Below are 21102 nucleotides of genomic sequence, written 5' to 3'. Positions count from 1 at the left end.
ACTTATTCCACATCATTGCATTCGCTCCATTTATATGGTGGCAATTAAATTGTATTAGTAGTTTGTTGTCTATAAGGTTGTTTGTCAGTACCTGCAACCACCCTAGTAGGCTCTTAAGTACTTTTCCTTTATGATAATATTCAATTCTTTCTCCTTAAGCATGAACTTCATCCACAGGGATCCAATACCACGTGCTGATGTAGTTAGCCATTTCTAATGGACACATCTGAGGCAAGAAAATGTGATGCCAAACACAGCTGAACTATTCTACGCCATGTGTAGTCTGGGGATATAAGAAATCCTCATTTCAACATAGGCTTCTATACACTTGGATTGAGGTTTGTCTTTTTGCATGATCTACTTATATAAAACTTTTGTCATTACTGTTTTTTTGTCCTCTTGACTGAATTTTTTTTTTTTTTTTTTTTTTTTTTATTCTAGTGAGTACTACAGGTACACAGTATCCAAGTCAGTTCAGATTTCTTATACCACTGGCATTTTATAACCACACATTTAACTCCCCCGTCTACCTCTTTCTACCGTCTGGGATCAGTCTTACAAAGACACTGCTAACAAAATCACTGTTGAAAGTGTATGCAGCTCTCTGCTGACCTTTGCTGACAGCTCAAGTGAGCTTGGAAACCTTGACATTATCTGTAAGTTCATGTTCCCAACTCAAGTCACAAAAAAAGACTTTCTGCATTTAGTGACTCAGTTGTCCACCTTACCAGAACACCTCTAGTATACCTGCCATTTTCCTTTGTCATCACAGCAGCCTCCAGCAGGGTCAACTGAATATCACTTCCTGCAGGACCTCTGACTCCCATCTCTCACAAAGACTTATATCCTCATATCAAAGATTTATTCATCTACTTCTGTGTCATTTGAAGTAGATAAATAAGTCTGCCTAGTTCTCCAGGATCCAGATTCAAAAATACATATGTGTACATACACACACACACCGGTATCTACACCACTATAGACTCAGATAGCATTTTCCTACAGTGTGCTTTCTTCACAAAATGTTTCAACAAGAGGTTTTTTCTGCAGCCAACCATCCCTATTTTCTTTAAGTTTACCCTATCAAGACAGTTTCCTGCTCACCCAGTGTAGATAGTAAAATCTATTTTTGTAGAAATCTGTCACAAAGCAGCTAACTCAAGTATGTGATATTCAGTTTTCTCTACAATACATTTGCAAAAAAGAAATTTGTTTACTTGTCAAAAAAGTATCCAAGAAGCAAAATTCTTTTCTATATAAACATACAGCAATCTTTCTGGCTTTTTCAACTTTTTTTTTTTTTTTAAACACAATCATAAAAAGATGCAAGGTGAGAGAGAGATTCTGACAGTCTGATATAAACCTCAGTCAAAGCAGGGACAAATACAATGTCAGATCCAACTCCAGCCTTAAACCAGGCAAGTTTTGTGTATCTCCAAGCATGGAGGTTTCACACCTCTCTTAAATAAGTAGAAGCTAAAGCTCTTCTAAATATATATCAAGATATAAAAAGGCATTACAAAATATTTTCATAATGAATTTTTAAATATATAAAAAGATAAAGCTTTTTAAGTTACTTCTGTAGAAACAATTTATGCTGTATGCTTTCCTTATAATACCTTGAGAAAAAGGAAAACAAAAGCAAACGGTATCCTGGGCTCCATCATGAGAGGGGTGGCCAGCAGGGACAGGGAGGTGATTGTCCCTCTCTACTCTGCTCTTGTGAGGTCCCATCTGGAGTACTGTGTCCAGGTATGGAGCCCCCAGTACAAGAAAGACAGAGAGCTGTTGGAGAGGGTCCAGAGGAGGGCCATGAAGATGGGCAAGGGGCTAGAGCACTTCCCCTACGAAGACAGGCTGAGGGAGCTGGGCTTATTCATCCTGGAGAAGAGAAGGCTGCGGGGTGACCTCATTGCAGCCTTTCAATACCTGAAGGAAGCCTATAAACAAGGGAGTAAACTCTTTGAAAGGGTAGATAACAGCAGGACAAAGGGGAATGGTTTTAAGTTGAAAGAGGGAAGATCTAGGTTGGATGTTAGGAGGAAGTTCTCTACCAGGAGAGTGGTGAGGTGCTGGAACGGGCTGCCCAGAGAGGTTGTAGATGCCCTGTCCCTGGAGGCGTTCAAGGCCAGGTTGGATGTGGCCCTGGGCAACCTGGTCTAGTAAATGGGGAGGTTGGTGGCTCTGCCTGGCAGAGGAGTTGGAGATTCATGGTCCTTGAGGTCCCTTCCAACCCAGGCCATTCTGTGGTTCTGTGAATCAGGCCTTAGTGGGAAAAAAATAACTTCAAAGTGAAACTCAATACATGTGGATTAACTGCAAGCCTTCAGTGTATGTAGGAGATAAGCTATCTGTCACATTAAAATCACAGATTTCAGAAATCATTTCACTGGATTGATAAAATCAACAAATCTACATTTTTATTTGCTTATTAGAGCAATTAAACATTACTGGGACCTATAATGTATGTATGTGGAGATGATTTGTAATTAAATGCACTTATGTTCATATGTATGTATTCAGGTATTTCACTTTTCATTAAGAATTTATCGAAATATTGTAGTCAAGATCAAAAGAAAAGCTACCATCCAAAAAGGCATGAGCCATTTCACTGGAACAGGTTGCCCAAGGAGGCTGTGGATGCCCCATCCCTGGGTGCATTCAAGACCAGGCTGGACGTGGCTCTGAGCAGCCTGGTCTAGTGGTTGGCAACCCTGCACATGACAGAGGGGTTGAAACTAGATGATCATCCTGGTCCTTTTCAACCCATGCCATTCTATGATTCTCCACACAAAATGGCAGCTATATTAAAATATATCTTGCAAATTCAACTATATTTGCACTTTAAGTTACAGCATTTGACAAATGATCACTTCTGGGTTTTCAAGACAGAGGAATCTACCATTTGCAGCAACATGTGATGTATTTTGTTTCAATTTTTACTTGTCCATAAAGAATGAAATATCATAAAGGAAATAGCAGAGGCATAAAGAAAACGCTGCTACTAACATATTCAACTAAACTCAGCCCAAGTCACATAAAAACAAAAATATATTAGCATCTGACAACTCATTCGTGGCTCAAGAGAAATTAGTCGCAAGTTTTGCTCACTCACTAGCATATTAACACTCATTTTGAAATCACTGCTATCCCTCCTTGTATTCTTAAGTCAGTGGTCCAGACAGGGGTCTTCACTTGATTCATCAGCACACACACATCTGACTCATTTATTTTTTCAGTGTTGGACAAAAAAGTAAGCTAGTTGCAATGAAAAAAATATTCAAGGAATAATTCTGAGGATGAAAGAAATTCATGACATAAAACCTTTAAAAAGTTCTGAAAATCAAGTTAAATATTTTACATTTACCAGCTTTTGACAAAATTGAAATACTCTACACTTCTACTACTCCTCAGTTGCAATTTTTTTGTTGTTGTTTTAGAAACTGTAAAGGACAGAACAGACTTGGTTTCCTCATGGAATAGGAAAAAAGATTGAAAAAATCCTGAATTTGCAGCTAAAAATGAATATATGGTCACGGCAAAGCTAGTCCATGAGGGAATTTTTAAAGAGCAGGAGAAATACAAAAAAATCTGTACTTGTATCAATATTATCTTAAGTTTTACCCATGCTGGTACAGTTTCCAAAGAAATGCAGGTTTGGAAAAATGTAAAAAAAAAAAAATGTTCAATACTTGAATAGATTTTAGACTCTTTGCTCTGAAAAGTGCAAAAGAGAAATGATTGTGAAATAAGTTCCTACTGTAAATAAATAAATAAAAATACCATCTACTCATCTAACTGCAGAATGTTGGAAAATAACCATTCAGCATAAGAGAAAAGAAAAATCCCAAATTTTTCAGACTGTGAGGCTGAAATAACTCCACAAGAAACTGGACTATAAATAGTGTCAGAAATATTTATGTACAAAGCTGCTCACATGAAAAATGTGAAGTGTTAATTTAAAAGTCTCAAAACAGTTATTAAATATATCTGTTGACACAACTGACAAATTCAGCTACATCTGTATCTATGGATGAGCCAATCTCAAAGCCCAAATAAATCTCTTGGGCATCCTCAATCTCTTTTTAATTCATATCTTTCTTTGTACTTAGAGACTATGAATGAGAAGCTTAAGTACAAAACAGCAGCTGTTCTCATTCCATTTTCAGCTTTGTCAGGATGAAGAAAGAACAAAATCCTTGTGAGACAGGTTGCTATAACAAGACATTCAGCAGAGGTTGGCTAACAGAATGTTTTGATGCTTTGATTAATATAGGAGATTTCACAATTGACTAAGATTAAATTGAGATGGCTTTCCACGTTTCCCCTATGCAGTGCAATCTACAGAATAATTTTACTTGCTTCTAATTTGCTAGAATATTTTATAGAATAACCTGAGTTGGATGGGGCCCACAAGTATGACTGAGTCCACACAGGACCACCCAGAAATCAGACCACGCATCTGAGAGCATTGTCCAAATGCTCCTTGAACTCCAGCAGCCTGGGCCCATTCCCACTGCCCTGGGCAGCCTGCTCCATGCCCACCATCCTCTGGTGCAGACCCTTTCCCTAAACCCCTGCCGCCCCTCCCCTGACACAGCTCCATGCCGTTACCTCCAGCCCTGTCGCTGTCACAGAGAGCAGAGCTCAGCGCTGCCCCTCCGCTTATTTTATTTTTTTTAATTTGTTAATTTATTCTTTATTAACTACTAGTTATTAGTCATGACTTTCTTCTTCCTTTTGTTTGGGAAGATACCAAATAACTTTGAAACCAGCATACATCAGGCTACCCAAATTCAAAAGTGAAACATGCTTACAGAAGGTGAATAAGCTACAGCACTCACCTTCACAGCAAAATCATACAATCATAGAATCTCAAGGTTGGAAAGGACCTACAAGATCATCTAGTCCAACTGTTCTCCCATTACTCTCGCTACCACAAACTACTAAACTATATCTCATAGCTCCTCATCCAGACGCCTCTTGAACACTGCCAGGGATGGCGACTCCACCACCTCCCTGGACAGGGCATTCCAGCGCCTGACCACCCTCTGAGAGAAAAAGTTTTTCCTTATGTTTAACCTAAACCTCCTCTGATACAACTTGTGCCCATTTCCTTGGGTCCTATTTGTTGCCTGGGAGAAGAGGCCAAACCCCTCCTCATCACAACCTCCCTTCAGGAAGTTGTAGAGTGCAATGAGGTCTCCCCTGACCCTCCTCTTCTCCAGACTAAACAATCCCAGATCCCTCAGCCGCTCCTCATAAGACCTGTGCTTCAGACCCCTCACCAGTTTTGTTGCCCTTCTCTGGACACAATCCAGGGCCTCAATGTCTTTCTTGTAGTGAGGAGCCCAAAAGTGAACACAGTACGCAAGGGATGGCCTCACCAGAGCTGAGTACAGGGGGACAATTACCTCCATGCTCCTGCTGGCCACACTATTGCTAATGCAGGCCAGAATGGCATTGGACTCTTGGCCACCTGGGCATACTGTTGGCTCATGTTCAGCCGAGTATCAACCAACACCCCCAGATCCTTTTCCTCTTCACAGTCATCCAGCCACTCAGCCCCATGCCCATAGCACTTCATGGGGTTATTGTGGCCAAAGCACAGGACCTGGCAATTGGCCTTGTTGAACCTCATTCCATTCACCTCAGCCCAGTGATCCAGCTTATCTAGATCCCTCTGAAGGGCCTCCCTACCCTCAGACAGATCAACACTACCTCCCAACTTCGTGTCAAATGGAGAGAAAGACATTCTTCCAAAGGCCAAGTCAAAACAAGAACACAATTAAGAAATTTAAATTTGAGTGTGAAAAAAAAAGTTAAAAAATTAATCTCTTCAAAGATTCTTTCTGACATGATGTTTCTATGACAACCTCTGTATCACCCAGGCTCACTCCTACTAGCACAAAAACTGCTGGTACTTTTAATCTCCTTTGGGTCATAAGAAACAGACATGAGTTCAGCAGTTTTGTTCTTCTCTTGTTGCCAGGACTCAGGGAGTGCAGATGCAGCTATGTTCAGAGAGCTGTTCATGTTCTCTATCAGGACTAAAGATCTGCATCATTAGCTATGCTGGAAATCACTGAAAGAAAGAATACGCTGATAGTTCATTCTGATATAAAAGTAAAGAATGGTTGGAAAAACACAGAACATAGAACCCTTAAATCTGATTTAGTAAGAAGACAAAGAACCATCATGCTAGAATTGTTTATGGAAAGATGTTTAGTAATACCATAATGAATAAAAGCATCAAAGCAGCTTAGCAGTACATAAACAGTTTAACATTCACGTTCACTATAGCAACCTGCTGCCTCCCTCTTGGACATACGCCACTTCTGTATCTACATGGCTTATGCTGTCATTCCAGAGATATGTCTTGAGAAGACTGTAAAAACTGCTCTGAAATCATTGTCATATGTCTTGAGTCATACCACAGAACTCAGTGACTTGGCAATTTTGTTAGTTATGCAACAACTGACCTTCAAGAGCTCCCTGTTTGCCTTCAGTGTGTTTGAACAGTATCTGTCAACATTTACCACCAAGGATCTGCCAGCAGAGCGTATTGTGATGCTGAGAGGATTTATATTCTGATCATTACTATGGTTACTAAATGCTACAGTGAAAAGATTTTGATAGAATTTACTACTGTGTTCATTTTGTTAAATTATCTGTAGTGGTTCAGAGACTGCTGAGTGATAACAACTGGAAGATATATATATTTTTTTCCAGGTCATTTGTTTTCCTCTTTTTACCTGATTTCCTCTCTTACTGCAAGGAGTTCTAAGGAGTAAAACCTCCCAGCCAGAACTGAAAAAGGAGTTTTAGCTGTACTATATTTGAGAGTTCAACTATCTGTTATTACCTGCCTAGTATCCTAGGAATTAGTAATTTCTTGCTTAGTATTATTCATGACCAGAAAATTTGGCATGACCTGTTCTAACAAAATCTGACAATCTAAACTGAAACTACTTCTAAAACAACTTCTAAATCCCAGGACTATCTAATGATAACTCTGTTTAAAAATGAACAGTATTATGTCTTGCAGTATCAAGTGATTAATATTGGTTTGAAAGAAGAGACGGTCTCATAACAAAAGGCATTCACAGCTTTCCTTTTCAGTGAGGCTTGCCAGCAACAACAGGTATTTTCAGCAACATTTTTGAGCAATCCTTCAATTAAAATAAACTTGTTCTCAAATAAAGATAATTTCAGCTTTGCAAGAACACCGTGAAGACACAGATACAGACAAATGTCTACAAAGAAATATCTCACCCAAGTATTGGCAAGATCGGAACCACTACATATTTGCATAAAAAGAGAATGCAAGCTTTATATGGCAGAGAAAAGACATAACTAAAAACAAGATAATAGAAAAAAGTATGCTTCCAAAATAACTGATACAAATGAAAGTATAAATGTGGCCTGTGAACCGGGTGACGGCAACAAGATAGAACATTTTATCCACATTTTTAGGTTAACTGTAGTGCTGTGTCTCTTGCTCCAGTATCTTAACATTTATTTCCATGCACTGATATGGTTTCCATTTTCAGATTGGGTCCTCCAACGGTCAAAGACTACCAAATAAGTAAAACAAGCTTTCTTGTAAGACCCTTACAATCACCTTCTCATCTTCATTATGCTGAGTTAAATATCAGTGAAAATCTCTTTTAAACAAGCATACCTACATAATACAAATTTTCCACCTTGCTTTAAGATGTTAGTTTTCTTTTGTCTTAAAAATATGCTTAGGTTCATACCTGACCTTCTTATTCAAAACAGAAAACCAGATGGAGATAATGCTCAGAGACAAGGCATTACCACTGCACTCTCCACAAGGACCAGCATGCAGTTCAGCACATGCAGCACCTCAGAAGAAGCCAGGCATGGAAGATCAGGATTTGAAACAAGATTACAGAAGAGAAAGGATAGTTGTGTTTGGTAAATTGTGAACAACTCTAAATCCATGGGGAGTACTGGAGAAGGAGGTAGACTAGCAAGAAGAAAGAAGTCATAAAGCCTTATTATATTTAAGATCAATCTTGATACAAATGACGTCAATTATCTGTTTATTTGCAAAGTCAATTCTGTACTCTGGTAAATATTGTACCACTTATTAGCTTAAAAACAAAACACAGCAGCAAGCAGACATCTCAACAAAATAAATGTAGTAGCATTGAAGCAATAAACACATAGGACAATCTATTTTATTAGACAGATACCCTCACTCCTTTGAGGCAGATCTAACTTTTTGATAGAAAGCCAGTAAGCCTACAGAATATGCTTCTCCATGCTACCATGTGGGGCAGTACAATGGAAAAGACACTAAAGCACATTTAGGGTGTGCTTAGTCACAGCTGGGCAACGGTACATTCAGACAATTTTCTTCAGTGCTGTACCATGCAGCTGTATCAGCTGCAGCCTATAGTAATCCCAAGGTTTCTCTACTATGAGACACTGTGTAGCACAAATGTATTATATACATCACTTAGCCGTGTTAGGACTACCAATCTCATGATAAATTATGTGATTGCATCCTTTCCCCTCTAAGACATTCCACTGCTCACCCCATATTTGATCTTCAGGCTCCCTTTAAAAAAAAAAAAAAAAAGACTGACTATATATAAGAAAATATAAAATCTTAGATACAAAATGTGTCCTTCACATTCCTCCTACAGTCATTTAAGTGTGCTTTGGTGATGACTGCCATATGTTGTGTGGCTTCTTGCACAAGAGTACTCCAAATATTTTATATAGTTTATTTCAATTATTATTAAACATGAAAATCCTTGGATAATTACAGTGCGCAGCCACAGTTTACACCACACAGTTTTTGGCATGTACCTCATTTAGGTTTAAATGAAGCAAAATAGTTCCCTATCTGCAAAAAATAGCAAGAATTTTAGAAAGAACTCGATGGCTGCATTTCCATACAACTTTGCTGCAACTCTTGGAACGTGCATTTCTATTCTATGTACTCCATCATTAAATATGGTCTCCACTCTTTTTAAATGTGCTTTTTGAAGTTTCAGCTGCTTTACTGTTAGACTTGTCACTGCTATTGCAATTGTTATTTTGTTTGTTTTACACACACAATCCTCAAAAGTTTGTTTGCTGTGGGAATGAAATATTTGGACAGTGAGACATGTAGCATGGCAAGTCATGATATGCATTTCGACTCCATCATCACTGTCCATGGCTCAGTTCTAGGAGAGGTATGTCCCTCTCTTCTCTGCGTATTCATCACTATACATACCAATATCACCATCTTTGCAAAAGCAGCTTGATAACCCAGGTGCAGCTGGAGGTCATGGCAAGGAGACCTGTGAGAAGGGCCTTCATAGAAGATTCATTTATAATGTGTCAAGGAAAAATAGTTTCAGGTACTAAAATATCTTCCATAACCTGTCATTTTACTTTCACAATATGAGGAATTACATTTCCACTAGCTACATATTGATCACATTTCTCCCTTGGTTCAGAGTTATAAACAAACATTCTGCAATCTAAACAGTAAAGCTAGAACAGTGCTAAAGTATTTCTGGTAATATAGCCACAATGAAGACTGACATTTTGCATCTGAAAAATCATAGAATGGACATTCAGAATTCCTTTGCAATCTATTTTACAGGCAAGATTAATTTTTGTGTACTTTTTACTACTCCCTGTCCTCTGTTCTAGCTAGTAAGATCCCTACAACAGAATTCATAATAGCACGAAATAATGACATTTTATCACTTTTCAGCATTATTTGTGACTGAAGAGGGTCTGCTATACTGAATTCACTAATAGCCTCCCCTAACAACCTGGAGAAGCAGCAGTTTTCACCTCTACAGAATCTATTCCCTTTCTTGTTGTTCCAGAAAGCACTAAGTATGGCCACAAGACCCAAGGGCATAGTTAGCCTGTTAGAAATATGCTCACACACTGGCTCACTGCAGAGACCAGCCTCAGAATACATTCTTTATACTCCTTTGATAGAGCAAAACATGCAGCAGGCAGGCTGGTGGGTAGCAGCAGGTGCACAGGAGCCAGGGCTTGGGCAGGCTCCCAACCCATCTGGTGGTGCTCCTGAGGTCCTGCAGGCAATGTTGAGCTCACTGGCAGACCACACTGCTTTGCTCTCCAGGGAGCAATCGAATCATTTATTCATTATCTGGAAGCAGGGAGAAAATGCTCTTCCTGCACCTTCTTCCTTTCCTAACCTCACTGCTGGCTGGTCAGAGCTTTACCAAAAATAAAATGAGAGAACGCTGAAGACAAGGCTCCTAGGGGAAACAAAAATATTCTGGCCCATGGAAGAAAGCAAGCTCAATTCATGCTGAGAGGTGCGTGTCTACTATGCTCAGTTAAATTAGAAAAGCAAGCAGCACAGCTGTCCCAAAGAATAGCGAGAAAGCAAGATACATGATCTTTTCACAGTTATTTTTGGGGATGACTCAACCCCTAGGAGTAGCACAAAAGGATGGTGCTTGCATGATTATTATGTAAATGTAAAGATAAGTTTCTGCACTACACAGTCATGTCAGTGAAAGTGCCTGAGGTCTGACAACAATCAATTTGATGGCAGAGATAAGAATAACAAACTCTTGGTACAAGCCAAATTCTATACTGCAATCCACTCATTTTAGTGACACAGGAGTGCACAGCTGAAGCCTACCAAACAGCAGCTCTCAATGGCTCCGTGCCTGCCAACATCACAGACTTTTAAAGGTGTACCCAATGGTGGCAAGCCACTTCAGTGGAATGACAGGCAAAGATGAAAAAACGTTTTAAGTAATAACACTATTAGAAAGCTATACTGCAGTCATATATTTTTCTTTTATCATTTAAACAGGTTAGTCATTTCTGAATATGCAGTTATTTTGGACAAGACTCATCTCCACAGCCCCAGCAGCATTTCATTAACCAGAAAATAACAATAACATAATTACTTTAATTGCAGTGTCTTTAAGATTTAATGTCTAATAATGTGATAACCAGCTGTTTCTGTAATCTATCTCACTTAACAGAAATTGAATTGGTCGCAAACAGCTGTTCTTAAACAGCAACCACACAACATGACTGCAATTTTTAAGGTTATAACATACAAACTGCAGAACTGTGATTTGTGGATAATCTGTATCAACCTTTTATAACACAATGCTAAGCCACCTGAGGACTGATAAGGTGTGTCCAGCAACTACACACCTGGGATTAATTCACTTCCTAAATGTAAATTATAATTAACTGATAACCAGTAAAGTTCTAAGATTCAGTGCCTGGGTGTTGCTATCAGACAAATTAAAACAAAAAATGAGCCTGTTTCTGTTGAATTACGAAAGTAGCTTGTAGCTTCTCAAGAGTGCAATAAAGTCTTCATTCTAATTCTGTGGAGCAATATTTGATGTCTTTCTGAAATGAGTATTCCATACCAACCTGCCATTACTACTTTGGTGCAGGTATTACTGGTTAAAAAACATAATCCACAATCAGGCAGGAGGTAAAAAAAAAAAAAAAGTCACCAGATTGCAGATTCTGAAATGTCTGAAAATAGCATCACTAAACAGGTCCTATGAATACAGCTGTATTAAAAATATCTATGGTTAATAGAAACATTCCCATTATTTTTTTTTTATTTTTCAAGGACTTTTTTTACACTATGAACACTTAAGTACCTACAGGCATTCTTCCTTTATTTATTAACGGCAGAAAGTCAGTCTCTTCAAATTGAACAGGTTTTTTTTCCCTTCATTCCTGAGTTTTCTATTCCATTTTCAGACTATCAAAAAAACTGTACCTTGCTCAACATTTTTACAAAAGCCATCGAGAATGAATGGTAATCTACTTTGTCACTGATCTGGGATCACACTGTATATAGTCTGAAACAAAAATCTGCTTATCTCCATCTTTTTGGTCCAACAACAACCTGAAAAGGCAAGCATGAAGTAGCAGTTAGATAACATCTGCTTTCCACTGAGTTATCTTCCTCAGTACCAGATCTTGGCAGCAGATTCACAGAATCACAGACTGGTTAAGGTTGAAAGGCACCTCTGGGTCCATCAGACCCAACCCTTACTCTAGGAGGGACACTCAAAGCAAGGGGCCCAGGCCCATGCCTCTGCTCAAGATCTCTAAGGAAGAGAATCAATAGTCTCTGGACAACCTGTGCCAGTGCTCCATCACCTGCAAAGCAGAGAAGTGCACTTGGTATTCTCCTGTGCTCCAGTTCATGCTCACTGCCTCTCAGTCCTGGCACTGGGTACCACAGAACAAAGCCTGGATCCCCTCTAGGGAAACTTCTATCATTGTCAGTGCCTAAGCCTCTTCTTCTCCAGGCTGAACACCTCCAGCTCTCTCAGTCTTTATGCACAGGAGAGATTCATTCCATTAAACACAATTATTTTAATTGTCATTATGACTGGCTATCCGTTTGTTCATATATCTTAATCATATATCAAAGGAGTGCTTTCATTAACTAGTATTTTAAGTAATGTGAGCATTACTTAATGTGAGCACTGAAGCTAATGAAGAGACTATTTTTTTTATGTTTGTCTAAAATCCACTTGTCATAAGGATGTCATTTTTATCCTGAAACGTACATAGCTCAGTCCAAACGTAATGCCTCCTATTTGTTTCCATGGAAACTACAAGTGAGAAAAAGCAGAATAACACTATTTGATAGAGCAAGTTCTTATGTACAAAAAACTCTTTTTCAATAGCCATCACTACCACTAGCTATGTATTTTCACCAGCAGTGAACAAGATCCAACGTGCTGTGCTTATAAAAATTTGCACCAGCAGAGGTGTTCCACTGTTTCACAGCTGCTGTAACAGCATCATTGCTGAAACACACCATCCACTGCCTCAGTATGCTAATATGCACTTCTTGGTCTCCATAAACTTTTAGTAAGCATTGATGAATGTCAATGGGTACCATTTTTTCTGCATGGAAGAATTCAATGACACATTTCCAGTTCATGCACACTTCCACATCAGATGTCATTTTGCCAGACTGCCCCTCTGCTGCCATCTGTCACACAGCAATAAAATGCAACAGAATACTGGAGATAAGGTTTAACCTCTACTGCCATACCACCAACATCCACCTCTGACATCGTGGGCCAATATAATGAAATAAAAGGTATTACTTTCAGAGCATCCCTCATATATGGAGAAAAACATTTTGTATTAGGCTTATGTCAAAATAAAAGTATCATGCATTTTTGTGGCAGTACTGTTATGCACAGAATGCTACTGAAATACTAAACTATTTAAATAGAAATGAATACAATATGGTTCCCACCAATCTTTATAGAGATTAAATTGTTCTTCCTGTCGCTTACACAAAAATTGAGTTTCATCGCTTCTAGATGTAAAAGTCAAAGTGCATCTGAATAATTTTTCTGGAACTGTCTTCAAAATAATACTTAAATTTTCTGCATAATCAGCCTCACAAATGGGGAGTGAACTACATTGTACAAGAAGTGATAGCAAGTACTTAGTTCTGTAACTATGGTTTCTTCCAGTATTTTACTTATTACAAGAGTGCTGAACAGTCATGAAGGTCAGAGAAGCTGAAAATGAAACCAGACAAAAGCAGTAAAAGAACAGAAATTAAAGAGGGACAGACACATTAGACAAATGAAGTTTGAAAGCTTGGTCCTGACAGGTCTGACTGTGATAGAAACATAAGATTAACCTACAGAATGAGCAGGAACCAGGTGAGTGAGGAACAAGGAGGATCAATGCTACTTGGCATATAAGACATTGCATAGCTCCACCAGAAGCCGCAGGAGCTTCTCTCAGTGGGATACAGATTGATGCCTGGAGAAAAACAAGCTCTACTATAACCTACTGGCAATTAACACAAACTGATTTTTGAGCAAGAGTCAGCAGGGTTAAAAGACAGAGCTTTAAACTAAATTCAGGGGAAAAAGGGATAAAACCACACCCATTAATCATAAGCTATGGGAAAGCATTCCAAAATTTGAGAGACTACACACTAGTAAGATCCTTCAGTCTGCTCCAGAAGGTGCTGTGTACAATGAAGCACATTTTAGATGTTTCAGTATTAATGCACACATCATGAGGAACAAGCAAGGGAAACATGGCTGAGACCCAGAGCTGTAACATCACTGGCATAAGCGTAACCTGGTGCAAGAGCCCTGTGATTGATGTGTCACAATGGATGGTTCCAGGCCCTTCAGCAGGGACAGGCAGGGCAGGAAGAGGCTGTGCGTGAGAGGGGGACCGGGCTGTACGAGCTCACAGCTTGCGATGGCACAGGTGAGAACCTCTGGGTAAGGATAAAAGGAAAAGCAAATAAAGTGCATGATATAGTGGGAGTCTACTGTAGGACACTCAACGAGGATGATGACACTGATGAATCATTACTTAAGGAACTAAGAGATACTTCTAGAACACCCACCTTTGTCCTCATGGGTGACTTCAACTTCCCAGATGTTAACTGGGAATAACACATAACCGAGGCAAAAAAGAGATTCCTAAAACATCTTGCTGGTAACTTTTCAATATAGGTACTAAAGGCACAGGAGCAGGCTGCCCCTGAGTAGTTTAAGATGAGCCAGAGGGGAAGAACACCAATGTGGATGAACAGGGAACTTTTGCTGAGATGACAGGAGAAAAAGAGAGTCTATCTTCTCTGGAAGAGGGGATGAGCAACTCAGGGAGAATATGAAGTTGCAAGGATATGCAGAGAGAAAATTAGAAAGGCAAAAGCCCAGTTTGAGTTCAACTTGGCCACTGGCGTAAGAGAGAACAAAAAACATTTTTACAAATTTACAAACAGTAAGAGGAGGACTAAGGAGAATCTCCACCCTTTTCCTTCCTTTACTGGATGCAGCAGGAAACGTGACCATTGAGGATAACTAAGAAGCTAAGGTTCTCAATACCTTCTTTACATCTGTCTTTAAAAGTAAGACCAGTTACGCTTGGGGTATTCTACCCCCTGACCTGGAAGTCTGGGATGGAGAGCAGAACAAACCCCTCATGCCTCAGGTGTAGACAGAGACATTCTATTCCATTTAGACATCACAAGTCCATCGGGCTGGATGGGATCCACCCAAGGATGCTCAGGGAGCAGGCAGAGATGATAGCCAAGACACTTTCCATCATCTATCAGCATTCTTGGTCAACCAGAGAGGTCCCAGAGGATTGGAGGCTTGTCAGCATGACTCCCATCTATAAGAAGGGTCAGAAGGAAAATCCAGGGAACTACAGGTATGACAGCTTGATCTTAGTGCCAGGAAAGGTTACAGAGCAGATCATCTTGAGGGAGATCACACTGCATGTGCAGGAGAACAGGGGGATCAGCCAGAACGGAGTCATGAAAGGCAGGTCCTCCCTGACCAACCTGATCTCCTATGAATGAGTGATCTGATGAGGGAAAGGCTGCTGATATAATATACCTAGACTTTATCAAAGCCTTCAAAACTGTCTCCCACAGTATTCTCCTAGAGAAGCCATAAACCTGTGGTTTGAACAGGTATGCTCTTTGTAAAGAACTGGCTGGATGGCTGGGCCCAGAGAGTGGTGATAAATGGAGTTAAATCCAGCTGGCGAATGGTCACTACTGATGTTCCACGGAGGTTGGCACTGGAGCCCATCCTGTTTAATATCTTTATTGATGATCTGGATGAGGGCATTGAGTGCACTCTCAATTAGTTTGCAGATGACACCAAGTTGGCCAGAAGTGTCAATCTCCTGGGAATAGAAAGGCCCTTCAGTGGGACTGGGACAGATGGATCTCTGGGCTGAAGTTCAATACAACCAAATGCCAGGTCCTGCACTTCTACCACAAAAACCCCAGACAGCACTACACGCCTGGGGCAGAGGGGCTAGAGGACTGTGTAGAGAAAACAGATCTGGGAGTACAGGTTGATTCTTGGCTGAACATGAGCCACTAGTGTGCTCGGATGGCTAATAAGGCCAATAGCATCCTGGTCTGTATAAGGAATAGTGTAGCCATCAGGAGGAGGAAGGTGATGATCCCTCTGTACTCTGCTCTGGTGAGGCTGCACCTTACGTACTGTGTTCAGTTTTGGGCCCCTCACTACAAGACAGACATCAAAGCCCTGGAGCATGTCCAGAGAAGGGCAACAAAGCTCGAGGGATCTGGAGCACAAGTCTTAGGTTTAATGGACAACACTGTTGGTAAAAAGGATGCTTGGACTAATGATCTTAGAGGTCTTTTCCAACCTTAATGATTATGATTCTATTCTCTGATTAGGAATGGTGCTCTCCTTGATTTGTTGCTTGTAAACAGAGAGGGTCTTGTGAGTGTTGTTTTATGGCCATCTTGGTCATAGTGACCATAAAGCAGCTTTGAAGTAGCCAAGTTTAAAATTTTTGATGACAGGAGGAATATTGTCACCAAAATTTCAACTCCAAATATGCGGAGAGTAGACTTTAGGATGCCCAGAGAATGGGTAAGTAAGGTCCCTTGGAAACTGCTTTTTAAGGCAATGGAGTACATCAGTGCCAGTCATTTTCAAAGTATAACCTCATGAAAACACAGGAACAGGCAACTCTAAAATATCAGAAGTAAGGCAGGCAGGGTAGAAGACCAGCTTGGCTGAGCAGGGATCTTCTAGAGCTTAGGTGGAAAAGAAACTGTATGGCCACTAGAATCAAAGTCAGATAACATGGGAGGTCTGTAGAGAAGCTGTTCACCACCGCAGGGTGCAGTCAAAGCTCAATTAGAGTTGAAACTGGCCACTATTGCAGAGAACAAAATGGACTTTTTAAACAATTAGCAAATTGAGGACCAGAGATAACATTTGTCTACTATCTAAATAAGTATGATCACTTCACAAATAGGGACACAGAAAGTAGAGACATTTAATGCCTTCTTTGCCTCTTTTCAATCAAGGGACCAGGGACCCTTGAAGCTCTGACTTGGAAAATTGTGACTGCAGTGAGAAACTCTTAGCCAAACTAAGAGTTTGGTATTTGCCGCTCCAAATGGAGGCAGATAGGTCTATGGCATCAAATGGGATTATTCCAGTGTATCCAAATAGCTGGTTGATGTCATCTGCAAGACCTTTCTCAATTATTTTTCAATCGTCTTGGGAATCTGGAGAGGCCCTAGTTGACTCAAACCTGGCAAACATTGTCCTGATTTTCCAGAAAGGCAAGAAAGATGACCCTGGCAATTATACATCTGTCTAGTTTCACTTCAGTACCTGGCAAAATCATAAAAATTATTCTGGGAGTTACTGAAAAACAGCTGAAGTACAACACACTCATTAGTCACAGCCAATATGGTTTCACAATGTGAAATCCCTGTTCAAAAACCTTAATCTCTGTTTATGACAAAATTACCCATCTACTTGACCAAGGAAAGACAGCTGATGGTATCCTTTCAGATTTCAGCAAAGCTTTCGATACTATTTCTCACAGTGTCCTTTTGGACAAAATGTTCAGCACGACAAAAACATAAGCAGTAACCTTCAGCATGTATCCATATAAAACATTTAACGTTCCCAGTCCATCAAAAGTGTTTCAATACAAAAGGCTGTGTGCTTTTCCACATCAGCTGTCATTAAGGACTGCATTACAAACTGTAGACAAAGCCAGTACTCCAGCAGATTTGCTTGATCTTAAACAGTTCAAAAATTCAAGCTCATTCTGGGAGATTCTTAGATCTACACTTGAGTGAGCTCTATTTTGTCTGTAGCTCTGAAACATGCCTTCTGATATTCTCCCTTTTTCTCTAGTTGCAAAGCAAATTGTCATGCAATGAAGAGTCCAGCATGACCCTAGGCATAGGCACTACTGCAGTGCTTGCTCTTTTGACTTGAGTCCAAAAGGATGCCTTTCAGCATATGAGGAGGAAATGAGACAAGGGCACAGAGAACAATGTAATTATTTGTACATAGTTAGCATGTATCTATCTTTAGTGCTGGAGGTCTAGTGGGTTTTCAGTGTCAGATAATCCTCTAACTGAAGGGGTTACAATGGTAGCTTATTGTTCACCACTTGACAGAAAATACCAGTTCAAAGAAAAATGCAGAAAATGACACTTTGATCAAGAAATTGTTGTGAAAACTTAGGCAATAATTGCATTTTCACAGAATCGTATGGATTGGAAGGCACCTCTAGACATCATCTGGTCCAACCCCCTGCTGAAGGAGGTTCCCTAGATTCCACCCCCCCCCTCCCCGTCCCAATTAAAAAAAAAAAAATGTAAAGGAGAAACAAAGCAAACTCATTAAAAAAAAAAATCAACTTTTCTGAAATACATAGATTTCTACAGCTACTATTTATACATTGCCAAATGCTAGTGAGTTATTCTATAAACATGAATAATTGCAATGCAAAAACACTATAAATATATTTAATAAAATTGGTTCAAAGATCATGCTATATCTACATTAGAAACATTAAAAATGTTGAAAACAACAATAAAAATTCATAATTATAGGTTTGCTCATCCTTCATCATGGAAAACTTCTAAGCAAACTACTTATTCATTGACCTGAATCATATAAACCCTGCCAGACTGTCTCTATCATGTTCAAAGAAGCTCTGCACATGCATTTAGAATTTGCATTTCTGCTATCTCTTTACATCCCAAAACACGTATTTTATGAGATTGACTTAAATACACTGTGTCATTTAAGTAGGTATATCACCTTGCCAGACATCTCTTCAGTAAACCTGCTAAGTAGAACTTCTATTTAATCAAATTGATTTTAAAATTTTTCTTCACCTATAATGTTGTTGTTACTTGCCAGGAACTACACAACTGAGAAAATATTTGTTTAAGAAACTCCAAATATTTAGCAAGGAGTATTTCACACTTGAAAATGAAAAACAAACAAAAACAATTCCAACTAATAGCTGGATCAGGACTTCTCATTCAACATTTTTAGACTGTTTTTCTTTTTCACATGAAGCATATACTTAAGAAATTCATAAGCTTGCATAACCAAGCAAAATCTGTAATACATATTAAAAGCTTGATATCCTAACTATAAAAGCTATTAACACAGAAAGTGTAACCATTCCCATTCTGTACACTCCTTCATTACAAAGGATCTGAACATTGAGAACCCATCACTGCCAGAAGAAAACTGAACATGCACAATTCCTCCGAAGGTGAACCAAAGTCCTTGGATAGAAATATCATCCTGAAGTCATATTTGGTGACATACTTCTAAGTAACAAAGACAAAAAAAAAGTGATGAAGCAGGAGTTTAGTAGCAGAAAAGCTTCCCATTCTGTGAATGATGTTCAGAAAGCCCATAACTGTTCTGTAGTACTTTCAATTGAGAAAATACAGAACCTCTTATTCTTGGAATCCAGCATTGGCTTTAAATGATCAGAAGTACAAGACAGTGATATCACCAAATGAAAACTGTTTTTACTTGAAATTAAACCAGATCGTGAAATAGTTTGCACACGAAAGTCATTTCAAGAAGCTTTGCACATTTGAAAGTATTCACAGAATCATTTATCACTAAAGCAGAAAGACGTAGATATTTTTGTCATTACCACAGGGACACTTTCAACAGTCATACTGTTTTCCTTCTCAAGGAAATAAAGCGCGTCACCACACGTACAGGTACTACATAATGTAGGGATAAATCCCACTTTAGCATACTCATGTAAACTGAAATAGTAATTAGTTATAGTTTTGGCAGCACAAGTACATTAAAGAAGATCTGGAAAAGCTGAAAGTGAAGCCCAGAAAAAAATTATCCTGATTTACTCAAAGGCACATTGACACTCAGAGCCTTCAGGATCTCTCCTCCTAGTCTTGTTCCCTGACAGATTCACCAGCACTTAGAAGCAAGGCTAACTCTATGGGTAGTTAAGTGGCATGCTTTTTGCTAGTTCTTTGTCACCTTTAAGGCCAAAACCAAAATCCCAAGAATAGTATTAATATCTCTAGAGCAAAAAAAATGTCTTTTAATTGACGATTTTTATATTAACTGCTGACTTTGATCACAAATATAAATATTGGAATCAGAATTACTGCATCACTTGACAATGGCAGCCTCAGAATGATCATTTTTTCCAATGTTTGTTTAATACGTTCAGTGTATTTTTCAACAAAAAAAGATTCAGGTATTAACTATAAAAAATTCAGGCACATATGGAAAATCAAACAGAAGTGAGGTGTATTCAGCAACAAATTTGCTTGTACTGAAACTGATGAACGGCAAGTTCTTTGAAAAGAAAATTATAAAAGCAGAGTAATTTTGTGCTATAAGTCTATTAGGCAGTAAGAATCAATGGAAGACTATTGAATAGTTTTCTATGAAAACAATTTATTTTTCTTTTCTTTAGAAGATTAAGCTGATACTATGCTTATTGAGATATGACAATTATGCTCCATCTTTGCCTTTCAAAAAGCTCCTCCTGTGACATCTCAATAGATGACTGAACTACAGTTTGATGCTTGCCTGTTCTAAGCACACAATATTTCTGGGACAAACTTGTCCGCTGTGCAGCACAGGCTTTCATAAGCCTCCTGAGAACACCAAGGAAACTTGTTCAGAATTCACTACAGGATTCCTCTGAAGGCCTGTGTGTATTGTAATAAATTTGAGACTAAAGAGGGAGGTCCAGTTTCAAATGTTTGCTCATTAATGTAAAGATCCTTAGGTCTAAGAATAAATGCTAAGTTTCACAATAAATGAAAATCCATTTTTATCATGAAATAGCATTGTTACTTTAGTATTTAGCAAATCTTACGTAAACCTCAATACAAAACCACCCTAAAGGATGTGTTAGCCTTTACTAGTGCCTCTGTGGAAACAGAATTGAGCTCTTGGGACAACAGTAAAACTGTTAAGTCTGTGACCTTGCCCACATCAAGTTAACATACTCAGCTGATACAGTTTCATGGTCTTCCTCTTAACTTGTATGCAGAAAAAACGAGGGACAGATTCTTCTACTAAGACATATATTTTGGATCATTATTATTTGTATAATGTTGCTTGCATTAATATCAATGATATTACAGAGTAGTCAAAGAGGATGAGTATAATAGTATCACTGGCATAGGGGTTTAAGTAACATTAGGCACATTGCAAAACAGCTGGTAGAAAAACCAGAGTGGCCAATGAAACACTTTTCTGGATTAATGTC

At 39.0% G+C, this 21102-nt stretch overlaps 1 protein-coding gene and 1 long non-coding RNA gene across 4 annotated transcripts in view; one reads left to right on the top strand and one right to left on the bottom strand.

Annotated features, from left to right (window-relative positions):
- SNTG1 (syntrophin gamma 1) overlaps positions 1–21102 on the bottom strand; it is a 334747-nt gene that overhangs the window by 258437 nt on the left and 55208 nt on the right. The window lies entirely within an intron of this gene.
- The window catches only part of LOC121109888, a 32476-nt gene continuing 25548 nt past the window's right edge, over positions 14175–21102 (top strand). Inside the window, exon 1 of the long non-coding RNA XR_005857681.1 lies at positions 14175–14268. This is a non-coding gene — a long non-coding RNA (uncharacterized LOC121109888). The remainder of the gene's footprint in view (positions 14269–21102) is intronic.

Source organism: Gallus gallus, chromosome 2 (genome assembly GCF_016699485.2).
Source record: "Gallus gallus isolate bGalGal1 chromosome 2, bGalGal1.mat.broiler.GRCg7b, whole genome shotgun sequence".
Lineage (NCBI taxonomy): Eukaryota > Metazoa > Chordata > Aves > Galliformes > Phasianidae > Gallus > Gallus gallus.
Note: the sequence above shows the minus strand (reverse complement) of the source record. Positions and strands in the feature narration are given on the sequence as shown.